We start from the raw sequence: 16,270 nt of genomic DNA, 5'->3' as shown, positions 1-16,270 counted from the left end.
TCAGATTGATCAGGTATGACTGGACTAATTTAACCTCACACTCTGAGCATATATTTTTCAGTCCTACAGAATCATTTCTTTCCTTTTCAACTTCTATCTGAAAGATCAAAGCAGTCTTTCAATAATGTGTAGGTTTAATGATCCTTTTGACATTAGATTTAAATTTTTATATTTAAAACCTTCCTAGATTTCATATTTTATATTTATTCAGATTCTTAGCATCAAGGGAGCCATTCAGTAAAATTCTCCTTTCTTTCTCATACTGTAATTTGTTCTGGAGTTGCATTCCTGAGAAATGTCCTTACCTTATGTGAACTGTAATGTTTCATTATATATTGGTGCTGGGGTTTTTAATTCTTCTATCCTAATTAACATTTACTGTGTTTCTGGTTTCTAAACTGATTACCATTGTCTTTTAAGTTTTAAAAAAGATGACACTTTAGATGGCATTTAAGGAGGAATCTGAAATTAGGAATTGATAAATTGAGAATGTTTTAGAGAAACACATTGACTTAATGTGATTACTGTATTTCCTACTATCCCGGCATTGAAAGAGTTAACTACTTCTGTCTGACTTTCACCTATGTGTTCCAGTAGACATTAGCTAAAAAGAAAATGTCTTAATTCAGTCAACCTTACTAAGTACTTGTTGCCAAGCACTGTATTAGTTGCTGATACTTAGTTCTAAGACCATAATAAAAAAGCATTGATCCAAGATTGTGGTTGTTTTGACCACACTAACTCTCCCTGACCGTCTGGGGCTGCTGTAACATTGCTGGACATGAATTCCAGTTGTCCCTTCTACACTGGATAAAGAACATGATTGCATCATATTCTTTAATCGTGGTTTTGCTGTAAGGCAGACTATAGGGATCATCAGTACAACGTATAAAAGGGTGGGAGGGAAGGGAATGAAGCTTCGTGAATTACTCTTTGTCCTCCCAGATCTGATGATGATCCCCCTTGTAACTTGAACCATTTCCATCTAGCTTCTCAGGGCAGCAAGGAGCTTGTTAACATCACCAGCTGACCATGTGTCTCCTTTTCTCAACTCCATTTCCAACTTCGTGCTGAAGAAAAACAAGAACCTAGAGTGCATTCTGTGAAGAAACAGGAAGATGGTTGGGAAGTTGGATGATGCATGAAAAATATAATAGGTGAAAAGAGGACAGAGGTGGTTAACTCACTGGCGCCGGCATTATTTTGGTGCGTCCATTGCCGACAATGGATGTCGTTCCAGGAAAATCCCTACTTCTGGCAAGAAAGGATTAAGTGAGCTATTTTTCTATACCTTATATACACAGGACCACTGCCTTGGTTCACAAGGCATTTTCTATAAACATTTCTTCTAAAGTAGACCTCAACCTGAAACATCACCTAGCACATTGCTACTTCATGAACTTGTGTTCATTTTCACATGCTAATTTACTGGGCTACATTTCTAGTAGGGACATATGAATATATTTCTGTTTGCAAGAGGAGTTGCTATCTATCATCTCTCCTGCTGAAAAGATAGCCTAGATTTCACAAGGCAAAACAATGATTACAGGTGATGATTGTAACTCGACTGGAACAATTTTTATTTGATTGGATCATGTGGAAAGAGGAGGTAAGGTTCCCATGAGTTTGGCAGTTTCAGTTGCTGTTAACATCAAGAGGTTATAGTAATTGGTAATTCCAGAGCTTCTTTTACACACACACTTAGATTACAGGATATGCATTCCTCCTTATAATGACCGTGGATCGTCCCATTTGTACCTGGATTTGATGATAACGGAACATTTCCTTTGAGGGTAGAATGAGCTCTTTTTAATGACTGCTCTTTTATTTTGTCTTTTGTAGACATTAATTTTAAAATACAATATTTGCCTAGAAAGCTAAGGATTAAACTTTCTGTAGAAAGTTGAGATATAGTTAGCTAAACTGAATAGCTTTGAGTCAGTGCTTGGAATTTCACTCCATCACCATCATTGTCTATAAAAAAGTTTTTGCAAAATTTGGAAGTTGCATACCCTGAATTTCTGTGACAGATTTGAAAGTCTTTAGAGCAAAAGGATAGATATGATTCTGTTTAGCAATTTCTCCTGGGAATGCTGTTTTACATACTGCTACATTAAGAATATTTTAAGTGCCTTATTTTGTAAAAGACAAAAGTGTTCTAAAACCTATTAGTGGATTATTCATTTATTTAGGTTTTTTTTTTTTTGTAGGAGACAGGGTCTATATGTAATAGTTCAGACTGGCCTCTAACTCACAATCTTGCCTCATTCTCCCAAGTGCTGGGATTATAGGTGTGTGCCACCAGTCTCTGCAGTGAAGTCACTTTTTAAGCAGTCCATTTTGTTATCAGATAAAAATACTTTTATCTAAATAGGGGAATGGAGCCTGATTTGGTGGTGGGATTCTATAATATTGGCACTCTACAGGCTGAGAGAGGAAGAGCTTGAGTTGGAAGCCGGCCTGGCAGCATAGCAAACCATTATCTCTAAAAACAAAAATATCAACCCATCTCCCCCACTGCTTTTTTTTCCTTATTTTTTGTTAAGTTTGTTTTAAACATAGCCATGCTCATGTATTTACACATTAGCTGTAGCTACTTTTATACTGTAGTGGTAGAATCTGGTAGTTGCCACAGAGGTAGGATAGATCACAAAGGCCATAATATTTATTGTTCTGTCCTTTTCAGAAAGTTTTTCAGCACCTGATATCAGTGTTAAAATACAGAATCTGGCTGGTCTAAATATTCTCATTTTAAATGAAGTCTTTTTTTTGAGGCGAGAGGTCTTTTTGAGACCGGGTCTCCCTGTAGCCCTAGCTGACTTGGCACTTGCTATGTAGACCAAGCTGGCTTCAATCTTACAGAGCCTCGACCTCCCAGGTGCTGGGACTAAAGGCGTGTGCCACCAAGCCTGGAAAGACAATAATTATGTTTCTGTTGCCCTAGAAGTTAGTTTTTTGTTGTTCTGTTTGTCTTGACTTTGTTTAGAAAAAGATAAGTTAAATGATTGGATGTTAAGACCGTGAGAATTGGGAAAGTAATGACCATTATAGAAAGAATCTCTAGGCTAGAAAAGATCTCCTCTTAGGAATGTTGTTCTTCCTTAGGACCATGATCAAACGAGTCAGTGATTTGAGACTTTTCTAGTGAGATTAGGCTACATAAATTTTTCTAATGAGTAAATATAATTTCAGATTTAGGAATCTCCAAGAATAATATTCTGCATGTGTTCTGCATTTAATCCATATTCTAATGTCAAATACATAGAAAATTTGGCTGAAAGTTCCTCTAAACCATTCATTCAAATTCTTCAATATTAATATTTTGCTAAATTTTCCTTATCCATTTTGTCTTAATTTTTTCTAAGTTAAAGATAAGCATTTCTGTCAGGAATATTATAGTAGTGCTGTTCACATGATACTCATTTGTTCCATAACTGACATTGTCAACCTTAATCACATCATTAAAATATCTGCTAGGCTTCCCAAAGTAAAATACTATTTTCCTTTTGTAGTGAAGAAGTACAGTTGGGCATGATGACCCATGCTTGTTATATCATTGCTAGGGAAAATAAGAAAGATCACAGATCCAAGGCCAGCCTGGGCCTTATAGACAGTTTCAGGCTAATACAGTGAGATAGTGTCTCCCTTTCCCTGAGGAGAAGAAGAAAAAAAAAATCACATATGAGCAGTTTTGGAAATATGTAAATGGTCTAGTTTTCAATGAATGTGTCTGTTAGATTCAGCATTAAATGATTGCTTGAATCACTGATTGCCTAATGGTAATTTTTCTAATCCATCTTTTATGTTCATGCCTTGACATTCTTTTGTAACAAGAATTTTACCTACTCTCTTATATTTGTTCAAAATTGATTTATATTAGTTTAGATGTGTGGATTTTTATTTGATGAATTATGACCCATTAATTCCAATATTTAATATTTAAACTGCTCCATATTTAGCCTTTGAAAAATCCCTTCATGTTGACTCCTGTATCATTTTGACATGCTTCTATTATTTTTTGAATTTCTACTTGGCATGCTGTTCCAGACTCAATTTGTACTTTCCTTTCTTAGCCCTATAATTATGTTTCTTCCAGAAGCACTTATTCTTTCTTGTGGGAAATAATAATAATTATTACTTATTTTGAAACCAATAGCTGGGTTTCTTAATTAAGCCATTTACTACCGGAGACATAGCTTCTAGGACTTGTAAACAAACTATTAAAATGGCTGTCTTTGTGCACGTGTAACATACTTGATCACCATTTCTTTTTCCTTTTATTTATCTGAGACCAGATCATCTTCTGAAACTTTTACATTTCCTTCTGTGGCTCCCACTTACTGTTCTTCTGACTGTTCATTAAAAGGTTGTATTTCAGTCTGGCAAGATGACTCAGTGGTTTAGTGTTTGCCACCAAGCCTGCGGTATTTGATCCCCAGTACCCACATGGTAGGCTGTCCTTCACCCAGGTGCCATGGCTTGCACTTGCACACATAAATAAATGTCAAAAGAAGAGTTTTTAGTTAAAAAATTTAAGGTCGTATTTCTTTAGAAACAGATTTCTTTTGTTCTACAATGTTAAATAGGCCATATCATCTCTTATTTGACACTTTTAATCCGGACTCCTATCTTACCTTGATTTTATTCTTACAACAGGCTCCTGTTTGTGCTCTTTGCTCCCCTTCTTTTCTTTCGTCATATTATTCTTCATTGTCTTTTTTTTTTTTTTTTGGTCTTTTTGAGACAGGGTCCCCCTGTAGCCCCAGCTGTCCTGGAACTCACTATGTAGACCAGGCTGGCCTTGAACTCACAGAGATCCACCTGCCTCTGCCTCCCAAGTGCTGGGATTAAAGGCACGGGTCACCAGGCCTGACTCTTCATTGTCTTTTAGAAGCACAGATGAAATTAAGAGGAACCTCTAGTAGCATTGCGGAGCTCTCCATTAAAGAACAAAGCCTTTTATAGTATGGGGATGTCTTGTGTCCATCTAGTCTTCTTGCCCAACAATTTTTCTGCACATGGGTTACATTATCCTGTTTATACATAATCATATCTGCAATGTCTTCAAACTTAGTGTTCTCCTAGCTTGGAATATTTTTTTAATCTTCCTTTTACAAACTTGATTTTTATAAACAAGATCTTTAAGGGAAGGACTATTTCACATTTTTTGTTTTTGAAATGGGATCTTGCTTTGTATTGTAGCCTGACATCAGAACTTGGTATGGCAAGTCTTGTACCTCTGCTCCCTGAGATTATAGGCATGAGTCACCACACATGGCAGGATGGTGTCTTGATGGTTGTATTAAGAGTTAAGATTTCAGCCAGGCATGGTGGTGCATGCCTTTAATCCCAGCACTTAGGAGGCAGAGGCAGGCGGATCTTTGTGAGTTCAAGGCCAGCCTGTACATAGTGAGTTCCGGGACAGCTGGAGCTACAGGGAGACCCTATCTCAAAAAGACAAAAAAAAAAAAAAGATTTCTTACAGTATCTTTGTAGTAATATAGTAGTAAGTTACTTTATAAATGTGTTCCCTTTACAATCTGTGCCATACTCAGTATCTCGAATGGTCTCTTAGAAATACAACTCTGTTCATGTCAGTGTCCTTTTAAAAAGCTTTCAGTGGTTCCACATTACACTGTTTGCGCCACAGTCTGACCTCCATTTATTCCTGCAGTTTCATCTCAGACCATTCTAGCCCAGTAGTAGTGGGGGTCATCTTCTAATGTTCTTGTCCTCTCTTTTCTGAAACACTTTCTGTTTTAGATTTGTAAGTTTCAGCCTTTCCTATAGGAAAGGATTCCTATCTTCTAAGACAGAATGTTTTTCTCTTTGCGTATATTTTCATCACATTCTGTCCAATCATAGCAAATAACACAAATAGTACATGGAGCACAGGCAGTGATGGTTTTTTTCTTGGCCCCTGGAACCTTCTCGGTGTTCTGCTTCTTAGTCTCTGTGAGAAGCCTGTTAAATATAATAGTTTGGCACTTTGTAAATATTTGAGTGAAAACATTAATAAAGTCCATGATACCACATTTTTTGACTCTCTAGTGTGCATTTTGTGTTCAGTAGGTATCAGAAAGTATTTACATAGATATCTTGTAATCTTTTCAGTCTCATGGAGAATGTGGTGGTATTTTTATTGGCCTTAAAATAGAAACAAAAAGGCCATGAGTTATGACTTAGTTTTTGGTTGAGGAAGCTGAAAACTGACTCATCTTCTGATTTAAATTCTGTATGCATATGCTCCCTATTCTGACCCAAATAATAGTGATTTATTTGTTCTTGTCAAGCAGCTCATGCAGTTGCATAATCTTTGGTAAATACTTTCCACATTTCTTTTTTTTAAAAAAAAAAACTTTTATTTATTTTTTTATTTTATTATTTTATGTATAAGAGTGTATTGCCTGCATGTATGTGAGTGCACCTGTGTTGTGCAGTGCCACGGAGGTCAGAAGGTGGCTTCGGATTTCCCTGGAACTGGAGTTAAGGATGGTTCGTAGCCACCATGTGGGTGCTGGGAATCGAACCCAGGTCTTCTGCAAGAGCAGTCAGTGCTCTTAACCGCTGAGCCATCTCTTCAGCTCCCCCCCATTTCTTTTGTTTCCAATTTAGAAAAGTGAATTCTGTAATTTTAAGAACCACTTTAGTGTTTTGTTCAATTATCATTTTCTCCTTAATACTGTAGTGATTTTACAGTTTATGATTGAACAACGAAGGATGTATGTAACTTCTGAAATCATATACAGGATTCTGAGCTTTTCTGCTATGAGGATCCATAAATAGGAATAATTTCTCTAATAGGAATGTATATGTAGGTGTTGGGTGGGAGAGGAATGAACTATGCTCCAAAAAGTGTTTTCTGGACTTTTCTGGCTCCTACTCTTTAGCTTTAGGAGGAGTCTTGATGATTTAAGATGTTATAGAGGATGTAATTATTTGAAAAGTGTAAGGAAAACAAATCTTACATCTGGATTTAATTTGCTTAGAAAGCAAACCTGAAATTGGAGAAAACATTGAATGATGACTGATTACCCCTTAATGGTTACTATTTTACATGAATATGTTTTTTGTTTCTCTTTCCCTTTCTCTTTTTCTCTATTTCCTTCCTTCTGGACTGGGACATCCTTGACAGCAGGAGCTGTGTCAGCTGTTAACTTTGATGTCTCTTTAGTTAGCCTAGGTGCAATGGATATATATATATATGAAATAAAAATGAGCATTGTTAAGAGGGATTCTTTGAATTGTAGTCAAGGTGGGCAAAGCTTGAGAAAGAGAGGTTGGGAAAAACAAGCTTCAGCCAAACAACAATGAAGTGAAAGGACTTTTAGGTATGGTATTTTATGAAAGAGCATTTGATTTTAGCAGCTGCTTCTTGATTAGAGATAAAAATGTCCCTTCAGAGGCTTAAAAGAATAAACAGAGAGCCTGGAAATGTAGTTCCTCTGAAGAACACTAAGTGCTCTTAACTTCTGAGCCATCTCATCAGCCCTCCAAGTCTTTAAAATTACCCTTTTATTGGTGGAGGAGAGCTGTCTTTTTGAGGCAGGGTCTCCCTATAGCTCCAGCTAACTTGGAAGTCTATGTAAATCAGGCCTGCCTCTGTCTGGGATTACAGGTGTGTACCATGCCTGGCCTTTAAAATTACATTTTAGTTTAATTTTTGAATGGTTTAAAATTATTAAAATTAGATTTTTTAAAAAATTATTTGTTCTTAGTTTAAGTGTTTGAGTGTTAATGCCTGCATGTATTAAGTGCACGTGTGTCATGCAGTGCCAATGGATGGACAGAAGGAGGCATCAGATCTCCTGGAACTGCAGTTATAGTTAGCTGCCATGTGGATGCTGGGATTCAAACCTAGGTCTTCTGCAAGAACAGTCAGTTCTCTTAACCAGTGAGCCATCTCTCTAACCCCTATAATTATATTTTAAGATTACATTTAAAATTTTATTTCTTTAGTATGTATGTTTGTGATGTGGGCATTCACATGTCATAGTGTGAGGACAGAAGACAACTTGGAGTTGGTTCTCTCCTTTTTAAGAAATTTTTTTTTGATATATTTTTATTCTATATGTATGAGTGTATTGCCTGCATGATGTAAGTACACCTGTGTTGTGCAAAGCCCTCAGAGGTCAGAAGAGGGCATCAGATTCCCTGGAACTGGAGTCACTGATGTTGTTAACCACCACGTGGACCCTGGGAGTCAAACCCGGGTCTTCTTTGAGAGCAGCCAGTGCTCTTAACCACTGAGCCATCTCTTTGGTTTTCGCCTTTCACCATGTGGGTCCCAGAGATCAAATTCAGGTCATCAGGCTTTGTGGCAAGCACTGGAGCCACTCTCCTAAGTCTTCTAATTTTTCAGTCAAATCTCTCTGACAAGCAGTTTCCCCTCTGTGCAGATAAAGACTATTAAGTCATAGTTTTTATGCCTTTGTAATTAGAAGTATTTCTTATTTCTTCATCCTGGAAGACATACTTCCACTGTTTCTAAAAATTTTCCTCCTTCTGTTTTTACTTAAAGTTGGCACTTCATCTTCTAGCTTCCATATCTTCTTTGTTTTTATATTTTCTATCTCTTTTTCCTCTGTTTGCTTCTCTCAATTTTTCCAGCTCTGATAGTGGGACTTTGCTTCTCTGTCTCAGAATTGCTGCCCTCTTTTAGGAAAATACTTAGGAAAAAAATATTCGATTGCCCTTCTGGAGAAACTAATCTTAGCTTTTAAGAATAAACCTGGGTCGAGGAAGATGGCTCAGTGAATAGAGTGTTTATGGCACAGGCCTGAGGATCTCAGTTCATGCATCATCCATGTAAAAAGTAGGATGTGGTGGAATACTCTTGTAACCTCAGCAATGCGGGGTGGGCAGGCAGATCCTAGAGGTTTGTTGGCCAGCCAGCCAGCTTAGCTGCGTTGACTAAAGTAGGGAGAGCTAAAAGAAGATACCTGAAGTTGGCCTCTGGCATCCACATGCTCGCACACAAATGTACATATATGCACGCATGCACCACACACACAAAATGCATCTTTTATTAAAGAACAGATAAAATTATTTTGTTCCCAAAAGTGTTCAGCTCAGAAACAGTTTTGATCAGTGTTTTTTCCTTTCTGAAATTTTTTTTTCTTTTGTGGTTGAACTCAGGGCTTTATACAGGGTAGGTAAGCACTGAACTATATTCCCAGTTTTTACAAAAAATAATTGTATGAATTGTGTTATGCTTCATTATAATCCTACTGCTATAATATATTTACTACCTCAGTCTTCCAAGTACCTAGGATATTTAAATAGAGTAGTATGTTTTATCAACAGGAGTACTTTTGAAACTGCTAGAAATAAACAGTAGGTCATACCGTCTCCTGATAGTAGTAGGTGACTTGTTTAAGTGTTTAAGAATGAGAAAACAAATTATGTAAATCGATGAAAAGAAACTTTACTCTTTCAATTTTCTTTCAAATCAACTTTCTGTGTACTCTTCCCAGTTTCCCATAGTATTCCAATATACCTCATTATTTTTAAAGATTTCCCCATATTGTAGATATTTTGCTTTATCAAAAGATTGAAATTCATGATTCATGATGTATGTTTTCAACTTTCTGTTGGCTTTCTCTTGTACTTTTCAAACTCAAGGTCAAAATCTCCCACAAATCTCTGTTACAGTGTTAACTTGTATTAGTATCTTGGATTTGTTGAAATACGTTTCTTTTCAAAATTATTATAGGTTCCAGAAACAATCTTCAAGGTTTTTTAAAATGATTTATGTAAACTACTGCCTTACCTAATTACGTTTCACAGATTTATCTGTATTGAATGCTCAGTTGTTGAACTGTATACATGTCTGTGCAAGATAATGAATTTATATTGACATTTTAAATTTCCCTTTACTTAGAAATTAGTTTTTAAGATCTAATAAGGTACAGTATGCACTGTTCACAATTACGTGTGGCACAAAATTTAGAATTTTAATTTTACAGCTTCCACAGTCTTTGAGGCTCTTTAGCATTCTCTTTTGTAACATACAATTTTGAGATTTTATCAATTAAAACATGACTTTATTTTATTCCCTCTTGTTGGCAGATGTATAGTTATCATCTAGAACTAAACTTTCCTTTATAATGCAGATACTGGACCTGGGGACATGTTCAGTTAGCATGCACCTGACATGTTCAGGGACCTGATTCAGTTTCTATATCCCTTCCTTGGTTTTTTTTTCCTTCAGTAAAACTTCATTGCATCATATTGTAGTTTACAGCATCACTACTGAATTCTGATGCATTTTTCCTTTTTAAAAGATTGGGGAGGGCAGATATTTTCACATTTGCTTCCTTGTTTCTTTTAGAAATATTGTGATGCCTTAATAAAGACTTACCCAATTTGAACATTGGTCTTAGCAAGTCTGATTTTTATTGTTTGCTGGCTACAATTGTAGAAACTGTCTATTTAAATATGGCATTGATTATGCCTTGAAGCATAAGTGTCTCATGTACCTCAGGGTGACCTTAAACATACTGTGTAGCTAAGGATGATCCTCCTCCCTCTACCTCACAAGGGCTAGGATTACAGGGGTTTACCACCTTACCTGATTATATAGTGCCTGGGTTTTGTGTGTGCCAGGCAAGCACTCTACCCACTTAGCTGCATCTTCTGCCTGACTGATGCAATTTCAATTTACTTATGGTAGGTCTCTTAGTCCTCTCTCTCACCATATGAGAGAGTGACTCAGACTTTTTAAGCTCTTTGTCTATTATTTCTTTATTTTCTTTTTCATTATTTTTATAGATTTATTCTTTTTAAAATTATGTATATGTGTATGTGTCTGTGTGCACATGAGTGCAGGTGCCTGAGGAGGCCAGAGATGTCATCCTGGAGCTGGAGTTATGAGTGAGAAGTTGTGAGCCGCCTGATGTGGGTGCTGGGAAATGAAATCAGGTCCTCTGCAAAAACAGTACATGCTGTTAACCACTGAGCCATCTCTCACCCCTCTTTGTTACCTCCTTCCCTTCAGTATTTTTTCTCTCTTGACCTTTTGATATACTTTATAAGAAATGTAACTTGGGCCTGGAGAGATGGTTTTGTGCTTAGGAGCACTGGCTGCTCTTGTAGAAGACTTGAGTTCATGATGGCTAACAGCCATCTGTAACTCCAGTTCCAGGGGATCTGACACCCCCTTCTGGCTTCCATGGGCATTGCACGACACGGGTGGACTTACATATAGGCAATACACTCATACACATAAAATTAAAAACAATAAAATATTTTTTGAAAGATACATAACTTCTGGCATTTATCCTTCAAAATTTTTTTTTGTCCCTCAATTTCTTTTTGTTTTCTGTGAGACTCAACCCTTTTTTTAAAAAATTTGGGTTTATATTTTATTTCATTTTAAATTTATTCTCTTAACCTTTTTGGGGGGACAGTGTTTCCCTCTAGCCCCAGCTGGCTTGGAACTCGCTATGTAGACCAGGCTGGCTTCAAACTCAAAGAGCTCTGCCTGCCTCTGCCTCCCATGTACTGGGATTAAAGGCATTCGCCACCACACCTGGCTCTATCCCTTTTTTTTTTTTTTTTTAAATGTGTATGCATTTATTGCCTGCATGTAGGTAAGTGCACCCGTGTAGTGCAGTGCCCACAGAGGTCAGAAGAGGCTGTTGGATCCCCTGGAACTGGAGTTAAAGAGAGTTGTTAGCTGCCATGTGGGTGCTGGGATTCGAACCCGGGACTTCTGCAAGAACAACCAGTGTTCTTAACTGCTGAGCCATCTCTCCAGCCCCTCTGTCACATTTTTAAATTCAGAATTTTCTCTAATTATCAGTCCTTTTGTATACTTATGTTGACTTATACTAAATGTAGGTACATTCTCACAAAAGCTGGAAATGTCTTGGTGCTTAACACGTAGCTCAGTTTGATAACCAAACAGAATAGCTCTTGTTTTAGGTTAGGGATAAAAGATATGGCAGGTGGTTATCTCATTTGCCTCATAGGATCTTTTGTTCTAGAAATAATTGTGATGCTTTAATAAAGACTGAACCAATTTGAACACTGATCCTAGACCAATTCTAATTTTTCTAGTTTATTGGTATAACTGTAGACACTGTCTATTTAAATATGAAATTTATTATGACTTGAAGGAAAATTAGAAGAAAAATGATGAAATTTATATGTTGCAGAATTTATCTGTAGCACTCCAGAGGTAGAGACAGGAGTATCAGGAATTCAAGGTCATCCTTAGGCACACACTGAGTTATAGGACACTCTATCTCAAAAAAAAAAAAAAAAATTGTGCTTTGAACAAAATCTATTTGTAGGTTTCAGATCCAGCAGATAACTCATTGTATTAGGATAGTTACCTAACCTCTTTTAATCTGTCTTGCATGTAATGTTCATATATCAGTGTTAAGAGCATATGAAACCTAGCATAGACTCAGAAGTAAGTCTCAGCTCTTTTATATAGTTGTTTGTCTCAGTCTTGGCTGGAACTTGCTATGTAGTCACAGTTGACCTTAAACTCCCGATTCTCCTTCCACCTCTCAAGTGCTGGGATTATAGGTGTGCACCATCATTGATGCCTTGATTACTAGTCTGTGAATTCCTTCATGGCAAGTACTGTGTATCTCAAGTACCAAAAACAAGATCATATTTTTGGACTGTAGTTGATACTCAAATTTTGTTTTATACACCAGCAAACTACTCTCTTGAGTTGTTCTCCACCTTATTATTTGAGACAGGGTCTCTTACTGAACCTGGAACTCACTAATTTGACTAGACTGGCTGGTGTGCTAGCCCCGGGAAACCTTCTTGTCTCTGTTTTCCCAGTGTTGGGATTATAGTCATGTGTGCCATACCCTAACTTTTATGCAGTTCTGGGAGTTCAACCCAGATCCTCCTGCTTACATGGCAGATACTTTACCAATTGAGTTATCTCTGCCACTCCATACTTTATTTTGAGACAGTGTTGTGCTTTGTCATCCAGGGTGGACTTCAACATAACAGTCCTCCTGCCTTAGCTACCGAGAGTAACCACACCTGGCACATTTAATAATTTTTTTTTTAATATGTATGAGTGTTTAGCGTGCGTGTAAGTAAGTACACCTGTGTCATGCAAAGCCTGTTGAGGTCAGAAGAGGGTGTTGGATCCCCTGGAACTGGAGTTACAGATGATTGCTAGCCACCATGTTAGTGCTGGGAATCAAACCTAGGTCCTCTGGAAGAGCAGCCAGTGCTCTTTAACTGCTGAACCATCTCTCCAGCCCTGACATTTTTGAATTTTAGTAGAAGATGTTGACTGTACAGAATAAGGCAAGCTAAAGATTTTATCAAACAATCTAAAGACTGATTTTAAGCATTTGACTAAAGGGGAGAAGTTAATGAATTAAGTGCTACAAAGACATATTTACTACTCTGACCCTGAAAATGCAGAATGTTTTTGTTACATGTGAGGCCTCTAAATGGTGTTCAGGTATGAAAGAAATGGTATAAGATGAAGAAATTGATGTAAGATAATGAAAAGCATGGTATATATACAGTGCTTCAGGTTTATAATACTGTGTGCATGATTTTTATAAATTAGAAGTAAAATTTCACTTGTCGACACATTCATCAATTGAGCATTGATTATCTGTTGGACACTATTCTGTTGCTAAAGAAATGGCAAATAATGGGCATTCTTGGCTCTTAGCGGTTATAGCATGAGTTTATATGAGTGTGCTATTTGGAAGTAGTACTTAGACACTGAAAAAAATGAAAGGAGATCTAAATATTGGAAGAAACAAGATTTTTTTTTTTTTAATGCTGTTCTGAGGGCAAGGGTAGAATGCAGAGCCATGGTCCTCCACAGTTCAGTGTCCTTACAATATGGCAGTCTCTTGAGTAGAATGTAAAAGGTAAAGTAATTTTTACATTGAGGGTTAATATGAATGAAGCCAATTCAGATAAATATTTTCTGCAACTGATTTTCCAGACTATAAGTGCAACATTATTCCCAATGGACTTCCATATTAATCATGCTAATACTATTAATTTCAACAGACAGAATAATCTCAAGACATACAGCAGTAGTCTTCACTGGCTGCTTTCTTCTCATCTTTCAGTATCATAGGACTTTGGAAAACTCCATTTGCATTTTCAGGACCTCACTCTCCTAATATATAAGTTGAGCAGGAGGGGATAGATAATCACAGTTTCCAGCTCAAGTTTTTATGTAGCTGTGACTTAATAAAATGGAAGCTTGCCAGGCGTGGTGGTGCATGCCTTTAGTCCCAGCAGAGGCAGGTAGATCATTGTAAGTTCAAGGCCAGCCTGGTCTACATAGTGAGTTCAGGTCAGCTGGGACTACAGGGAGACCCTGTCTCAAAAAGACCAAAAAAAAAAAAAGGAAGATCAAGTTAGTCAACTCCAAATCTTGCATACATACTATAAAACTTATTTCCCTTGGGACTGGAGAGATAGCTCAGCGGTTAAGAGCATTGACTGCTCTTGCAGAGAACCTGGGTTCGATTCCCAGCACCCACATGGCGGCTACAAATCGTCCTTAACTCCAGTTCCAGGGGAATTTGAAGCTGTCTTCTGACCTCTGGGGCATTGCACGAAATGGGTGCACTCACATACATGCAGGCAATAAAATACACTCATACGCACATAAAATGGGAAGAAAAAAAAAAGTACTTGCTGCTCTTGAAGTGGACCGTTTTATCACTAGCACCCAAATGATGATCTTCAGCCATCTGTAACTCCAATTCCAGGGAATTCAGCATCCTCTTCTGGCCTCTATGGGCACCAGGCATGCATGTAGTGCACATACATGCATGCAGGTAAAACATTCATATGTACACATAAAAATAAGTCTTAAAAAATGTTCCCTTTATTTTTAGGTAGTACTAATCATTTATTACAGTTAATTATCAACAGTCAATAGTAATTTATTTGTGAAAAAAAAATTTTAATCTCTCTCGTTCTCTCTCTCTCATTTTGTACATTTGCCACAGCCCACATGTGGAGATTGCAGGAGTCCATTCTCACCTTGCACCATGTGGGTCCCGGGGATTAAACTCTAGTCACAATCAGGCTTGCTGGCAAGCACCCTTAATCTATTAAGCTATCTTGCTGACCCCAGAATATATTTTAGGTTTTCTATGGGATATTAACTGCCACCACAGAATGGTCCCAACTTAAAGTCTGTGTAATACTTTTATTTCAGATATTTGTAATGAATACTTAAAATGTCAAGATTTTAGGCAAAAGAATGAAACTGTATTACCAGTAATTGGACCGTTGATATATCTAGTCTAAGTATTCTTTATGAATGAACCTGTGAGTTTTTGAGTACCTAGATTTACAAACTACAGGTGGCATGCTTTTTAAATTTTCCTTATTGTGTGAGTGGTTGCCAATACGTGGTAGTTTTGCTTTTACCCAAATTTGGTTACTTCTCAGTGGCATAGAGAGGAGTCAGAGCTAAGAGTACAGCTTTTTCCTTCTTGTCTTTATTCTTGATTCAGTATTAGCCATAGCCTCAAACTGATGACTAGGGAACCAAAGGCATCCCTGAGAATGGCAAATTGAATTGTATCTTCTCAACAGGGTGTTTTATAGCTGAATCTTTTCAATTATTTTTGGGGGGGCTGGAGTGGGAGGGTCCTAGGGATTGAACTCAGTAACTTGCACCTGCTAGGCAAGCACTATACCACTGAGCTACCTTTCTTTCCACAGAAGGTTGTTCTGAAGCTCAAATTAGATAATGCAATTGAAGTATTTAGAATAACATTTGACATGCAGAATAGGTGTACAAATAAAACTGTAGTGATCATTATCTATTGGATAATCTGTTAGCATGCATATAGTATTGGAAAGTTTTAAAAACCTGAATATAGATTTCTCTGTATCTCTGTATTTCTCATTTTCCGTGTCAATAGAATAGTCCCTTTTTGACCCTTCTTCAGTTATGTAACATGTGAACTATTTCTCATTTACCCCAAACATTCCTGTATTTAACAATAATGTGGAAGCAAGTTTAACTTTTCTTGGAATACTTCAGAAAAAATGGAACACTAGGTCAAACAGGTATGGTTAATATTATACAATTGCTCTAAAGGAAAGTATCATTACGTACTATTGAGAGTGTGTAGGTTTGTCATTGGTCCATTTAACTCAATAACAGTATAAGAAGTTGTGCCCAAGCACTGGTTGATAGACTACTTGATAGAATAGTGTGGAATTGTCAGACCAATAGGGTATGTTCTTAGGAATCACATAGCAAGTAAAGATACTTCAAGGCATAATA

The 16,270-nt window shown here is 37.1% G+C and overlaps 1 protein-coding gene across 3 annotated transcripts in view; it reads left to right on the top strand.

Moving 5' to 3' along the window:
• Positions 1-16,270, top strand: part of Setd2 (SET domain containing 2, histone lysine methyltransferase) — a 132,969-nt gene that overhangs the window by 74,240 nt on the left and 42,459 nt on the right. The window contains exon 13 of one of the 3 annotated variants that reach the window (XR_003849156.1): positions 990-1,272. The exons of the other annotated variants lie outside the window; for them this stretch is intronic. The gene's annotated coding sequence lies outside the window, so the exon portion shown is untranslated. The remainder of the gene's footprint in view (positions 1-989; positions 1,273-16,270) is intronic. 3 annotated transcript variants of the gene reach the window in all.

Source organism: Nannospalax galili, unplaced genomic scaffold (genome assembly GCF_000622305.1).
Source record: "Nannospalax galili isolate Female #2095 unplaced genomic scaffold, S.galili_v1.0 scaffold1050, whole genome shotgun sequence".
NCBI lineage: Eukaryota > Metazoa > Chordata > Mammalia > Rodentia > Spalacidae > Nannospalax > Nannospalax galili.
The sequence above is the reverse complement of the archived record's forward strand: the minus strand, read 5'-3'. Positions and strand labels throughout refer to the sequence as shown.